Source organism: Gorilla gorilla, chromosome 1 (genome assembly GCF_029281585.2).
Source record: "Gorilla gorilla gorilla isolate KB3781 chromosome 1, NHGRI_mGorGor1-v2.1_pri, whole genome shotgun sequence".
Classification (NCBI taxonomy): domain Eukaryota; kingdom Metazoa; phylum Chordata; class Mammalia; order Primates; family Hominidae; genus Gorilla; species Gorilla gorilla.
Genome location: NC_073224.2, coordinates 93,728,345 through 93,742,859, shown reverse-complemented (window position 1 = coordinate 93,742,859; position 14,515 = coordinate 93,728,345).

Here is a 14,515-nt window from a genome sequence, read left to right as displayed (position 1 = left end):
TCCCCTCTTGCTGTCTTCCTTTGTAACTGGGTGATTTTGTCTAGTGTTATGTTTTGATTCCTTTCTTTCGTCTTTTCTGTATCTACGATAGATTTTTGTTTTGTGGTTAGCATGAGGCTTCTATAAAATATCTTACAGTTAAAATATGCTATTTTTGTTCTCGTTTATTTGCAGGAGCTAAAAATTAAAATAACTGAACTGAGGGAGATAGAGAGTCAAAGGAGCCTGGGAAGGATAGTAGCTGGTGGGAATGGGAAGTGGAGATGGTTAGTGGGTTCAACAATAGTTAGAAAGAATGAATAAAACCTAGTATTTGATAATGCAACTGGGTTACTATAGTCAAAAATAATTTAATTGTACATTTTAAAATAACTACAAGGGTATAATTGGATTGTTTGTAACACAAAGGATAAATGCTTGAGGTGATGGAAACCCCATTTACCCTGATGTGATTACTACACATTTCATGCTTATATCAACACATCTCATGTAACCCATAAATATATACACCTGTTATGTACCCACAAAAATTTGAAAAATTAAAAAATAAATAAAAATAAAATATGCTCTTTTAAGCTGATAACACCTTAACTTTGATAACGTTTTAAAAACTTTACACTTTTACTGTCCTCTACATTTTATTTTTTCAATGTCACAATTTAGATATTTTTATATGTATCCCTGAACAATTACTATATGTATTATTTTTAATAGTTTTGTCTTTTAACCTTTATACTAAAGTGATTTACCCACAGCCATTACAGTGTTAGAGTATTCTGAGTTTGACTTTGAAATTAATTTTCCCAGTGTTTTTTATGTTCATTTTTTCATTCATTCATTCATTACCTATTAGTGTCCTTTTCTTTCAGCTTGAAGAATTCCATTTAGCATTTCTTGTGAGATAGGTTTGGTGGTGATAAACTCTCTCAGCTTTTGTTTGTCAGGAAATGTCTTTAACTCTCCTTTCTGAAGGATAATTTTGCTAGGTACAGTATTCTGGGTTGGCAGGTTTTTTTGGCTTTTGTTTTGTTTTGCTTTGCTTTTCCCTTCAACCCATTGAGTATATCATCCCATTCTCTCCTGGCCTGTAAAGCATCTGCTGATAAATTGGCTGCTAGCCTTATTGGAGCTCTGGTACATGTGATTTGCTCCTTTTCTCTTGTTGCTTTCAGGATCCTCTCCTTTTGTTTTCTGTTAGTTTGATTATAATATGTCTTGCTGTAATCTTGTATGGATTGAATCTGATTAGAGACCTTTGACCTTCCTATACCTGGATATTTATATCTTCCAATTTGGAAAGTTTTCTGCTATAATTTCTTTAAATAATCTTTTTACCTCTTTCACTCTTCCTTCACCCTCTTGAATTCCTATAACTGAAATATTTGCTCTTTTGATATTGTCCCTTAAATCCAGCAATATTTCTTTATTTTTTATTCTTTTTTCTCCTCTGACTGTATGTTTTCAAATAAACTGTCTTTGAGTTCACAGATTTTTCTGCTTGATCATGTCTGCTGTTGATGCTCTCTATTACATTTTTCATTTCATTTATTCTATTTTTCAGCTCCAGAATTTTTTTGATTTTTTTTTTTTTTTTTTTTTTTTTTAAAGCTATTATTTTAATGTCTCTGACAAATTTTTTATTTTGGTTGTTCATTGTTTTCCTGATTTCACTGAAATGTTCTGTATTTTCTTGAAGTTTACCGAACTTCTTTAAAATATTTATTTTGAATTCTTTGTCAGGCTGTTCATTTATCCCAATTTTAAAGGTCAGCTGCTGAGAGATTATTGTATTCTTTTAGGGTTATTTATATCTCTTTGATTTTTCATGTTTCTTGTCTTATGTTGACTTCTACACATTTGAAGAAGTAGAGACTGATTTCAGTCTTTGCAGACTGGAGTTGTCTGGGAAATCTCTTTACCAGTCATGTTGTTCAGAGATTCTGAGAAGGCTGTCTGGCATGGTTCATGGGCAAACTTGCTACTGGAGTCTTCAGACAGGCTGGCCTGGTACCTGGGTCAGTGGGTGGATGAGACTAGCACCTGGATACACTAGGATAGATCTGTTAATTTGGTCCACATGGATGGGCCTGAAGCCTATATCTGTAGGGGCCAGCCTGATGCCTGGGTTTATGAGGGCTAATCTGGCACTGGGGTGGCCCCTGAACCTTAGTTGGCAGGGTGCAGCCAGATGGTGACATGGTATGGTGGGCTTGGCACCTGGGTTCACTGGGATGAGCTGGAGCCTGAATTCATGGGGGCTAGCCTGATGCTGGGATGAGCCTGGGGACTGAGTTCACAAAGGTAGGCCTGACTCCAAGGTTTGCAAGGGTGGCCCTGGGGCCTCAGTCTGTAGGGGCTGACCTGACACTAGGGTCTGCTGGGAGGGACTTGGGCCTTGGGTTTGCTACAGAATACCTGTACTCTAAGTCTACTAGAGCATTGAATGGCAGGGGCTGGCCTGGAAAGTAGAGCTACAGGGACTAGCCTGACACTGGAAAGGCTTGGACCCTCTGTCTGTGCATTCTGGCCTAGTGCCTGAGGCCAGGGATCCCAACCTAGCACTAGGGTAGGCCCAAAGCCTGGGTCTATGTGTGCCAACATGGCCCTGGGCTGGTCTGAAACCTGGAGCAGGCTTAAAGCCAGGGGCCATAGGGGCTGGCTTGATAGTGGGTGGACCTGGATCCTATATCCACAGGGATTGTCCTGGAGTCTGGGTCCCTGAGTGCTGGCCTGATGACTATGGCTTTGGGAGATAGCCTGGTGCTGGGGTGGGCTTGAAGCTTGGGCTAGGGCTGATCTGAAGCCTGAGACTGTTGGCTCTGCTCAGCAGAGCCCCACTCAGCAGTGGGGAAGGCCAGAGACCAAGTCTACTAGGCAGAGCCTGGAGCCTGAGGCCTTTGCAACAGTTTAATTTTATTTGCAATTGTCTTAAAAATCTGTTTTCTCTGGGGCTTGTCTTTAAACCCTCCTGTCAGGTATTTATATTCTTATTTGCTTTTAATATTTCCATTATCTTGAATTCTTAAATCTTTGCAGCATCTTGAATTCTTTAATTTCTTTGGATTCTGGAGCCTGAGGCTGCAAAATCCTGTCTGGCACCAGGAAAGGCCTGGAAGCTTAATCCTCTGGTACTGGCCTAGAGTCTGCATGGCACTGGGTTTACTAGGATGGGTCTGGTACTAGGCTCTGAGGCAACGTCTGATGCTCACTTCATTCTCATTTCCCCACACAGAGGGTGTCTCTTTCTATGTGTGTTACCTGGAATTGAGGAAAGAGTCATTCAAACAATATAAAACTGTCCTTTCTACCATCTTCAATGTATCTCTTTATTTCTGTGCTACATCTAGGTACAGTAGTCTCTCACCTATTTCCTTTAGCTCTTATGAATGCATTTTTTTTGTGTGTGTGGATAGTTTTTCAAATTGATGTTTCTGTAGGGGACTGAGCATTGGAAAGTCTTATTCTGCCATCTTGCTGACATCTTTTTCTAGTCACTTTTGTGTCTCCTTTTTTACAGAAAAGAGCATTCACACAGACACACATCCACATAGCACAAAACCTACACATTTCCACAATAATTCTTAAAACTTAACACATATTAATAATTATCAAATTAACCATAGTCAGTGAGGCTAGAGGAGAGCAAATCTGGGCCATCTTTTAGTAAAAGTTGAGTTTTGCAATAGTTTCATTTTATTTGCATTTCTCTTCAAACCCTGTTTTCTCTGAGGTTGTCTTTAAACCCTCTTATTGGGTATTTAGATTCTTTTTTGCTTTTAATATTTCCACTATCTTGAATTCTTAAATCTTTACAGCATCTTGAATTCTTCAATTCCTTTGGATTAGTGATACGGTTTGGCTCTGTCCCCACCCAAATCTCATCTTGAATTGTAATCTCCATAATCCCCATGTGTCTAGGAAGAGACCTGGTGGGAGATGATTAGACCATGGGGGCAGTTTCCTCCATGCTGTTCTCATGATAGTGAGTGAGTTCTCATGAGATCTGATGGTTTTATAAGGGGCTCTTTCCCCTTCATTCGTTGCTTCTTCTCTCTCCTGCCGCCCTGTGAAGAGGTGTCTCCTGCCATGATTGTAAGTTTGTTGTGGCCTCCCTAACCATGCAGAACTGTGAATCAATTAAACCTCTTTCCTTTATAAATTACCTAGCCTCAGGCAGTTCTTTATAGCAGTGTGAAAAGGAACTAATATAATTAGTATTCTGGTCATGTAGAAAACATGTTTTTACTTTGAACATAAGTTCAATGTGTTACATTCTCTGGTCACATTTAGACAGTAATAAGCTTAGCCAAAAACATGGGCTGCTGAGGATACTGTATGCCTCGTTTGCTCATTCATAACATCAGAATGTTACCTAAAATTTCCAAGCAGGGTTCAACTAGTTCCCAGTATAGAATAATGATTATGCATGGAGTGCTTGTAGACTTCTGATTTTGCAATGGCAATGAAAAGATGAAAGAATGGAGAAGGACAAACCCAAACCATGAAATGACAACAAAAGATATTTTACTAATGTATATCTAACAATCTTTAAATAATAAACAATGTGGTTCTGCTTTAAAATTCTTAATGAAAACCCTTAGCCAGTTGTGGATGAGGAAAATTCTGTGCTTTCTTCCTGTAGTGTTGTTTTTCATTGCTTACAGGCCCTGAATTGCCTATTTCCTTTAATAAATCTATATATTGTCCATTGCAGATAACTATTTCTGCACTTCAAAGTAGCTCAAGTTCTAAGATTTTAAATAAAATGGCCCCATCAACTTGATTTCTGAGGAAGTTTTGCTGCTTACATTTTATAAAATGTAGGTCTCCAATTAATTATTGTTTTGGGATGGTTTCTTTCTTCATTTACATAAACCTGAAACCCAAACTTGCTATTTTCCTCTAAATATGACAGGACTGCTACCTCTCTATTTTGCCAGGTACCACGTGTTCTTTCTTTCTCATTAATTTCTTTTGCTTTGAGAGGAATGATCTACAGATCAATAAGGGTGAAAAGGCTTCCTTGGGTTTTGTTTCTTCATATGTAAAACAACTTTGTAGCTCTCTAATCTCTTGGCCTTGCTTTAATGATCCTTAGTTTTAGATCATCTAGTCATTCTCTCTGGTCCTGGTTCAATACAATTTGGTTTTTATTTCTTTTATCTTTTCAAGGAGAAAGCCCCTGGTGAGCCAGGTGGAATGTGATGGTGTAGATATGATTTTCCACCATCATCGATTAGATCAAGGATCTTGAGCAAGTTATTTAAATTCTCTGAGCTCAGTTTCTTCAATTTCAAAATGCTACAAATAATAGCTACTTGTCAAGGCTGTGAGAATTAAATGTGACAATAGTAAAGTATAATTAACAGATGCTAATTAAGCTTGAGGAGGTAATATTAGAAGTGCACCACAAAGGCTTCATAAGTAAAGCTGGATATAGATTGATGGGGAGGGGGTCAGAGAGTGCCTTGTGACTGGTCAGATTTGAGTCACTATTAGTTATTTCAGTTTGGTCTAAGTTAGCATTTTCCTAAGTATCAACCACCCACACAAGATTAACCCCAATCATGTGTCTCTGTGTGTTTGTGTGTGTATATATGCATGTGTGCTTGCATGTATATACTTATATATTCCACATATATTCACATAATATATATCTCTAAATACATACTCTGTATTCACTTTTATGGCATCCATTGAAATGATGTATTTATGTGTCACTTTCCCTCTGAGTTCCTTAATGTTACATCATTCATCTTATGTTCAATCCCTTGGAAATTGTAGTGGTTCAGTGAACGTTTGGGGAAAAAAAGTAAGGGAGAGAGACAGAAAGCCGGTAGAAGGAGAGAGAGAGAAAGAAAGAAGGATAAGTGGAATAGAATGGAATGAAAAGAACAAAATTGAATAGAATTAAATGATATATTATAATCTGATGGTCAAGAATTTCTACTCTAAAACCAGAGTATCTGATTTTAAATCGTAGTGTGGCTGCCGTGTAATAGCTATGTAGTTGGGGGAAAGTTATTTATTCTCCTCTTTCATCTCTGAAATGAGAAAAATAATAGTATGTACCTCATAGGGTAGTTATGAGGATTAAAGGAATTGAACATGTAAAGCACTTAAAATAGTGCCTAGACTATAATACACACTCAATAACTTTTGACTATTATAATCTGTTCTTAAAGATTTAGTCCAGGAAGCAGCAGAGTATGTAGGATGAACATGGAATTTTTAATCAAATAAACTTAGTGTTGAATCTCCTGTTTGACAGTTACTATTTTAGGTGCAATTTTTGAATTCCTTAATTTTTTCCTAATAATTGTAAAAGTGTGGGGGATAGTAATTAATAAACTACCACTAAGGTTTGATATGAATATTAAATAAGATAAAGTATGTAAAAATGCATAATAGACTTGGCACATTATAATGCTTCATTTTCTTAAGACATGTCATTATTCTTTCACTTATCCACCATTCCATTCTGATATTTAGGAACACTGACATCTAAAATTGCAGCAATTGATTTCCTTGTCTTGTCTACTTATAGCAGTTTATTAGTTTTCATGCATGCATTGATAGATATATTATTTTCCCACCTCAACAGGGAGGAGTAAGTGTGACATAATTTTTACCTATATTCACGGAGGCCCTTCTGTAATTAACAAGGACAGGGGAATTCACAACGGAGCCCTAAGAAAAAATAATTCAAGTCTATTCATTATGTTCTTATTTTTGCCTACATTGTCTAGGAAATCAGTCTCCAAATTGTTCAAAAAGCAGATGCTTAGATATTTCCCCAATGCTTACAACTCTAGCTTTCCATCAGTGTGGAGAAGCCTCTAGAAATTTCCAGAGAAGCTGTCACTCTTGAAATGGAAGCAGATACTGTCCTAGTTTTGGTGGGATTTGGACATGAGGGTGGTGGAAGGAGAAATAGTAAGAGAAAGGTGAAATCAAGTTAAAATAGAAACGAACAGTAAGGGTAACTCTGAAAAGCACAGGAGGTCATAGAGGCGTAGCTCGGGAAAGGGGATCTGACTGTGGAGGAAGGGGAACATTGTGAGAGGGACTATGTAGACTGTACATCGAGAGGAGTCCTAGCATTTTTCATATCATCTTAAGCACCCACATCTCTACTCCCAGCCTACGACAGCTGCTGGTCACTGGGTATGGAAAGTGCTTCTCCTAATAGCCTGCTTCTCTGGGCACTGAGAAGCTTCAGGCAGAACGATGAATGGTTTAAACAGAAGAGGGATATAATTGGGAAATAAAGAAAATCCACACCCTGGTTTTGCAAAAAACTAACATTAGACTTTGGGCAAGTTATTTAATCTCTTTGGATCCAATTTCCTCATCTCTGGGATGAAGAGATTGGAGTCCATGACCTCTAACGTTTCCTCCAGATTTGTGAGTCTTTGTTTCTAATGTATTTCTCTTATCCACCTACTCACATTACCTTCTAGATTTAGGATTTGTGGCATTTCCAACTTAATGGAGGGTATTTCTCATCTAGAGCCGTATACCCCAAAACTGGTTCCCGACTCCTTCTCTGGGAATGAAAGAGTTCTATCTATACCAAGTGGCCATTTCATAAGCTTATTTGGTCAGTCTTCAGTGATCTTAAAAAAAAAAAGCAAACAATTTTTTTAAACTCCAAGAATTAAATTTTTGTTTATTTTAAGCTATTGTTTGGAATGAAGACCACCAAATCTTACTCCTCGTGTTGTACCCAGTTTAAGGCAGTGGTTCTTACATATTAAAATATGCCTTTCAGATATTCAATATTTAAACAAATAAAAAACTTTTCTCTCTTCTTTTTTTCTCCCAATTAAAATGTGTTTTTTATTCTTGTTGACATCAAGCGAGTGGAATTTTTTCAAAAATATTTTCAAAAATCTGCCTCAGATCTGAGATTTCCCTTCAAAAACTGGGACTAGGATAAATAAGTATGAGCAGCCAAAATAGAAAATGTTTTGCAAACTTAATTGCAGCATCTGCTAAATTACGCTGCAGGTTATAGAGATTCCTTTGCCCAGTATAGTCATAGCTGTTACCCTCCCACTGCCTCTGCTCTGATTAGACTTTCATCCTCCCACTTTGGTTACCAGAACAGCCTTCTTGCTGGTTGCCCTGCCTCTAGTCTCCCTTGCTCCCAGCCACACTCTCTTTTGCTCCCACGTCACCTACCTAAATCTGTAGACTCCTATCACTGAGCGTAAAGGCCTTAGAAAATGATCACGCAAAAATCACATACATCTTTTTCCCAAAACGTGGCAGTGAATCTACAAAAAACAGCTGAGTCCTTTCCACAATGTTTAGGATTCTACAAGATTCAACATGGAGCCGAAGCTAGCTTTCCAGGTGCCTTTCAAATTTTTCTCTAAAAGCCTTCACTCCCTGCTACATAGAGAATTCTTAAACCCCAAATCTATCATACACTATCTCATATATTAATCTTTTCCATTCCCAGAGCCCAGAATATTTTTTTCACCTGCATATAGTTTGCCTCTTCTTCAAAGCTTAGCTCAAATGCTTTATTTTCCAGAAAGCTTTCTTGATGGCCACAGATAAAACAATTGTTTATTGTTATTTATTTCCAAACCACATTGCTGTTTAGCACATATTTCATTCCAACTTGTCTTAGAATTGCTTTTATTCATTTTTTTCCTTACTTGAAAGTCAGTAAACTCCACACAATAAGGGTACGAGTATGCCACAATCATTTCCACATCCCATGGGACTTAGCGCAATGTCTGAAACATAGTGGAAGCTAAAAAAATATTGATTGAAATTTAAGGCTGTTCCTTAATTCCAACCCGCTTCCTCATCTCATTGCACTCATATTAAGAAAGCAGGAGAATGAGAAACAATAACAAACGGAGATTAGCAGGGACTCTCTTGGGTGGATTTAGGAAACAAACAGGGAAGATTTCTGGAGAGGAGCACTAAAGAGAAGACATTAGGGAAAATCATATCAGAACAACGGTGGTCCTGACAGGAGGTCTCAAAGCCAGAGAGATTAAAAGGCAAGTGTTGACCAAGCACCATGGCATTCCAAGGTTGAGAGAGAGATTTTAAGTAGTGTTGGTAATGTGTGGGTGTCCTAACAGGAATATTAGCCATACAGTGAACCTTGGCAGTCAAGTGGTGACAGAGAATATATGCTGAGTATGGTGTCAGGGAAGAGGTTGGGGAAAAAGTAAAGCCTCAACTAAGTAAATTGCAGTGGACGAAAGTCCTAGAAAACAAGCTGCGTTTGGTCAGGAAAAGCAAGTCAGAGGTCAACCTTACAAACAAGACTCGGCCCATACCATTTGAAAGTGGGAGACATAGAGGGCCAACCGTGTGGTCATACTCAAGACCTATCTTTATCACACTGGATAGTGTCTCTGGCCAGTGAGTTGAGGTTGCCATTGTATTATTTTCCTGGCCAAGATTTGCTTGAATTACTTAGTGGGACAGAGCATAATGTAACAGGCTTCAGTGATTGGAGCTAGTGAATCTGAGGAAGGTAGGGACTGGTGGCAGTGATCAGCTCTGACTTCTTCCAAGGTGAATTATAAACTTAAATATCAATCTATCAGGTTTTAAATTGTCTTCTAAAACCTCCATGCAACAACTATGGTGATAATAGAAAATTTTCCATTAAAAAAGTAGGAAGTACTAAGGATTGTGTTAAAAATTTAGACAGAATTTTCCACTTCTTAATCCACACTGCTCTACAGAATAGATATCTCAGCTCTATTGGCACCATCGCCCAGAGAAAGGAACAAATAAGGGATTTACTTTTCTGTGAATTTGTTGCCTGTATCACATCTGCTTATTTTGAGGCTTTTTGCCTTTCTCTTCTTGGAAATGACCTGAAGTTGCCCTGATATAGTTACTTAGCTTAGCTGAAAGGACAAGGGTAGCCTTGTGTCTTGGCTTCATTGATTATCTGTGAACCTGCATAAATGTCTTAATCATGGCAAGATTAAGTTTCCTTATCTGAAGCATGTAGACAATACTTAACTCATAACATTGCTGCAAGGACAAAAATAAAATAAAATAAGATGATCTAGTTGCCATAATTGTGACTATTAATGATAAAGGCTCCATGAAATTCTGCTTTTAAGTAACCTATGCAAGTAAGTATTTGACTACAGAGTTCTTTTAAAATAACACCTTTTTACACTTTGCATAACTAAAGTTTAATGCTCCATGTTTATATAATACTATTATTACCTTGCTAGCTTCCTAAGCCCCAGTTTTTATAACAGTGAAATGAAATTAGAAAGCCTAGCAGGCTTCTAGAATGTTAAAACTTGGCCTTGTAATTATTTCTTAATTCCATATTTTAGTAATTTCTCTTGTTCAGCCAATGACTAAAAATTTTTTTGAATACAGACAGGAATACAAGTTCCTTATATGCAATGTAGAAAATGTAGAAAAAAAGAATGAAATTTAAATATCGTATATCCACTGTTAACATTTTGATGTACTTTTTATTATTTTTTATATTCCTACATATAAATATATTTTTACAAACATTCATTTGTATACCCTGCTTTCCCCATTCCTTAACAATTTTTCTACAATGTAACAGTCAATAAATGCAAATATTATATCATAAGAATATGATTTAATCAATCATTTAATTGATTGTTCTCCTACTCTGCATACTTTGGAGCAACTTTCCATTTTTACAAATAAATTCCAGATGTTACCTGGGATAATTTAGATAAGATTTTCTTGACTTCCTCTCCCCATTTTCACATCCTGTGGAAGTTACAAGCTGTTTCTCTATAGTGTTGGACAAATTTCTATGGAGATCACATTCTCATGGCCAGCTCTGGCTCTCTGCTGTTACAGATACCAAGCTAGCTTAATTTCTGGATAACTTTATTCTCTCCCCTCTTTTCACACCTCCCCCTCTTCATGCCTTTAACACTGGCAAGGAGCTTAGGCCTCTTCTGGGATGCACACACAGACATGGTACACCCCTTCCGTTCCAATGTGTGATAGCAGATCTAGCTGAAGCTATGCTGGAGCTTCTTTAGTGTTCTTCCAGAGGTGTAGTTAAAACTGGCACTAATTTCAAATATATTTGTTTGCTAGATTATATGTCTTTGAATGCGACACCATGGTGAAATGAAGAGGGCCCATGAGGACTGGGTCTCTCTTTAAATTACATTTGAGATAGCCTTTTATAAATACAATTGTTTGGCAAAAGGCTATGATTTTTTTCTTTGTTTTTGAAATGGTGTTTCACTCTTGTTGCCCAGGCTGGAGTGCAATGGCGTGATCTTGACTCACTGCAACCTCTGCCTCCCGGGTTCAAGTGATTCTCCTGCCTCAGCCTCCCAAGTAGCTGGGATTACAGGCGCCTGCCACCATGCCCAGCTAATTTTTTTTGTATTTTTTTTTTTTTTTTTTTTTTTTAGTAGAGATGGGATTTCACCATGTCGGCCAGGCTGGTCTTGAATTCCTGACCTCAGATGATCCACCCACCTTGGCCTCCCAAAGTGCTGGGATTACAGGCATGAGCCACCGAGCCCGGCCAGCTATGAATATTTTTATGTCTATGGAAACATATTGCCAAGTTCCTTTCCATAAGTGTTATATTAATTTAGACTCCCACTAGCAGTGTATGAGACTGTCCATCTCACAGGCACTGACTCTTAAAATAAGCTGAAACTCCCACTACTTGTTTCCACACTTAGCCCTGTGAAAGTATTCACAATTCTCACAAGCAGGACTCATATTTTTCCTTTGTGCACCCACTTCTCTGTGTACATAACTTGTGATAGAACTAATCATGGGGTATCAAAATTATTTGTACATCTAGCTGCTTCTTTAAACCAAATCTCTTAAGGTCAAGGTCAAGTCTTTCTCTCCTCTGTGACCTTAGCACAGAACATAAATGTTGACTGGAACTGGTCAGGTCTTCAGTGCACATTGTTGCTAGACATAGAAACTGATCTGATGAGTGTGAATCAACTACTTCTGAACTCTGAGAAGTACCCAGTCTACTTAAGGCCATTTCGCAGCACAGTTGTACTTTTCCTTTAAGTCCAAACCAGCATTCTCCCAGCCTTCCTGCAATACTTGGACTCACTTGCTTGGCTTTCTACCATTCTCTCTCACACCTACACACAAATCACATGCTGTTTCCTTTGCTTGGAATGTCCTTCCTCCCATTTTCCACATGACAATTTCCCCTTTATCCCTTAAGACTCAATTCAGAATGCATCCCAACATCCCCCAGTAAGAGTTAGTCTTTTTCTTTGCAGTTCAAGGCCTCATTGTTCATACAGCTCTTAGAGTATTTCCATATTATATTGAACTTATCAGTTTAATTGCCTTTCTTTTTCCATAGATGTGTGTTCTTAAAATTATAGGTCACAACTCATCAGTACCTTGAATTAATTTTAGTTATGGCATTCCACATTAAAAGGAAGAACAGAATAGAATACATAGAAAATATCAGAGTACATTCCATAGAGTAAGAATAAATATTTCATAAAATTTTGAGTGTGTTGTGTGAGTAGGAAGTGTATGGGGCTGCAATACAAAATGTATTTTTTGAGTTTTATTTTTAATTGACAAATAATAATTGTATATATTTATGGGGCACAAGGTGATACTACAATACATGTGTACATTGTGGAATAATCAAATCAGGGTAATTAGCATATGCATCATCTCAAATATTTATCATTTTTTTGTGGTGAGAACATTTAAAATTCTCCCTTTCAGCTGTTTCAAAATATTCAACACATTATTATTAACTATATTCACCTTCTTCCTTTGGGTTGTGGTTGAATTACTTAAAGGCAACTGCTCTATCTATGAGCTTTAAGGATAGGGATGCTGCCTTATAATCTTTGTATTCCTAGGTTCTTAGATAGAATCAATTCAAAAATTCTTTATGGTACAATGAAAGAACGAATGCAAGACTGAATGAATATACATAACTTGCCTTCAAGCCAGAGAAAGTTTCTTCCTTAAGATCAAAATACCAAGACTGGAGACTATATTTGACTATGCTTTAGTCATAGTTATAGAATGAAGTGCCAGCCAGAGATCCAATCACTTTAGCAAAACCAGTATCTTCAAACACACAACTGATTGGCATCAGCAATTCCATCAAATTACTGACCATCTTATGCTTTAGAATTTCAACTTTCCTATTGGTATTTGGAAAATCTATTAAAACTATATGTGAGAATCCCCAGCCATAGAACTGGAAGGCAGCTCACTTAAGAAAGTTGGCTCTCCTGACACCCTGCCTTGGTGCAAATCCTAGCTTTGCTGCTTATTAACTTACCCTCTTTAAGCGTCTGTTATATCATCTCTAAAAGGAAGAAGAGAGTACCTACATCATGAGCCCCAAATGCTTATGTTAATAGTAACCACTCAATAAACGTTAGCTATTAGCGTGTCATAATAGCTAGTTGTGGCAGAGACTACTGATTGCTTGCTTAATATCAGTTCTCTCCTTCATCCTTACTAACAGAATATCGTCTATATTTGGGGAAGCATTGTACCTAATTAAAATATTATATTTCTCAGTCTTTGTTTAAAGTTTTTTATTTTTAATTATTATAGATATATACCAGTTGTGCATATTTGTGGGGTGCATGTGATGTTTTGATATGAGCATATAATGGGTAATGATCAAATCGGGGTAATTGGGTGTTGCCCTTTCCTTCTACCTTTCTTTATTCTGCCTGGAATTTGCATATGATGGCTGTAGCTGAAGCTACCATCATGGACCATTAGGCACTCTTGAGCATGAAAGCAATGTGCTAAAAATGGCAGATCAGAAATACAGAAGGAATTTTGAGTCTCTTCTTTTGAAACCAGCTCTGGACTATAATCCTTCAAATTTCTCTTACATGAGAGAAAAATTAAAATCCATCCTGTTTAAGCCACTGTTATTTTATTAAGTACACTGCTGGAACTAATTCTAAGTAATGTAGAACTCATAAATATTGGTGTTTTTTTCAGATTTTAAAACAATTTTAAAGTGAAAAATTTAACACTTAAATTAATACCCATTATGTGAAAGGTACTGAGATATATTTTTTTCTATTTAGCTCTCATAAGATTCTAGAGAGATGAAATTACTATTTTCCTTTATAGATGTTAGGAAAGTTGCAGTTCAGGGATTAAATAACATGAGCAAAAATATGTGACAAGCAGATCAAAGCCAGGTATGCCTAATTCAAAACCTCCTTTCTACCCAATAATAATTGAATATGCCTTAGGGAATACACACAGCTTATTTTCCTACTCAACAGATATCATTGAAAATACAGGGAACACAAATTATTTTTCTACTAGAACCAACACAGATGAGTCATAGAATAGGATTTAAAAATCATGTGGATTTAAAGAAAACATGAGACACAAAGTTCAATTTGTAGGGAGGCACATCTAATGTTAGGAATTCTTAGGAAGTAAAGTTTGAGACACACATTTTTCTACCACCTCCTGGGAACATAGGTGGTTGTCTTGACCCTCAAAGTTC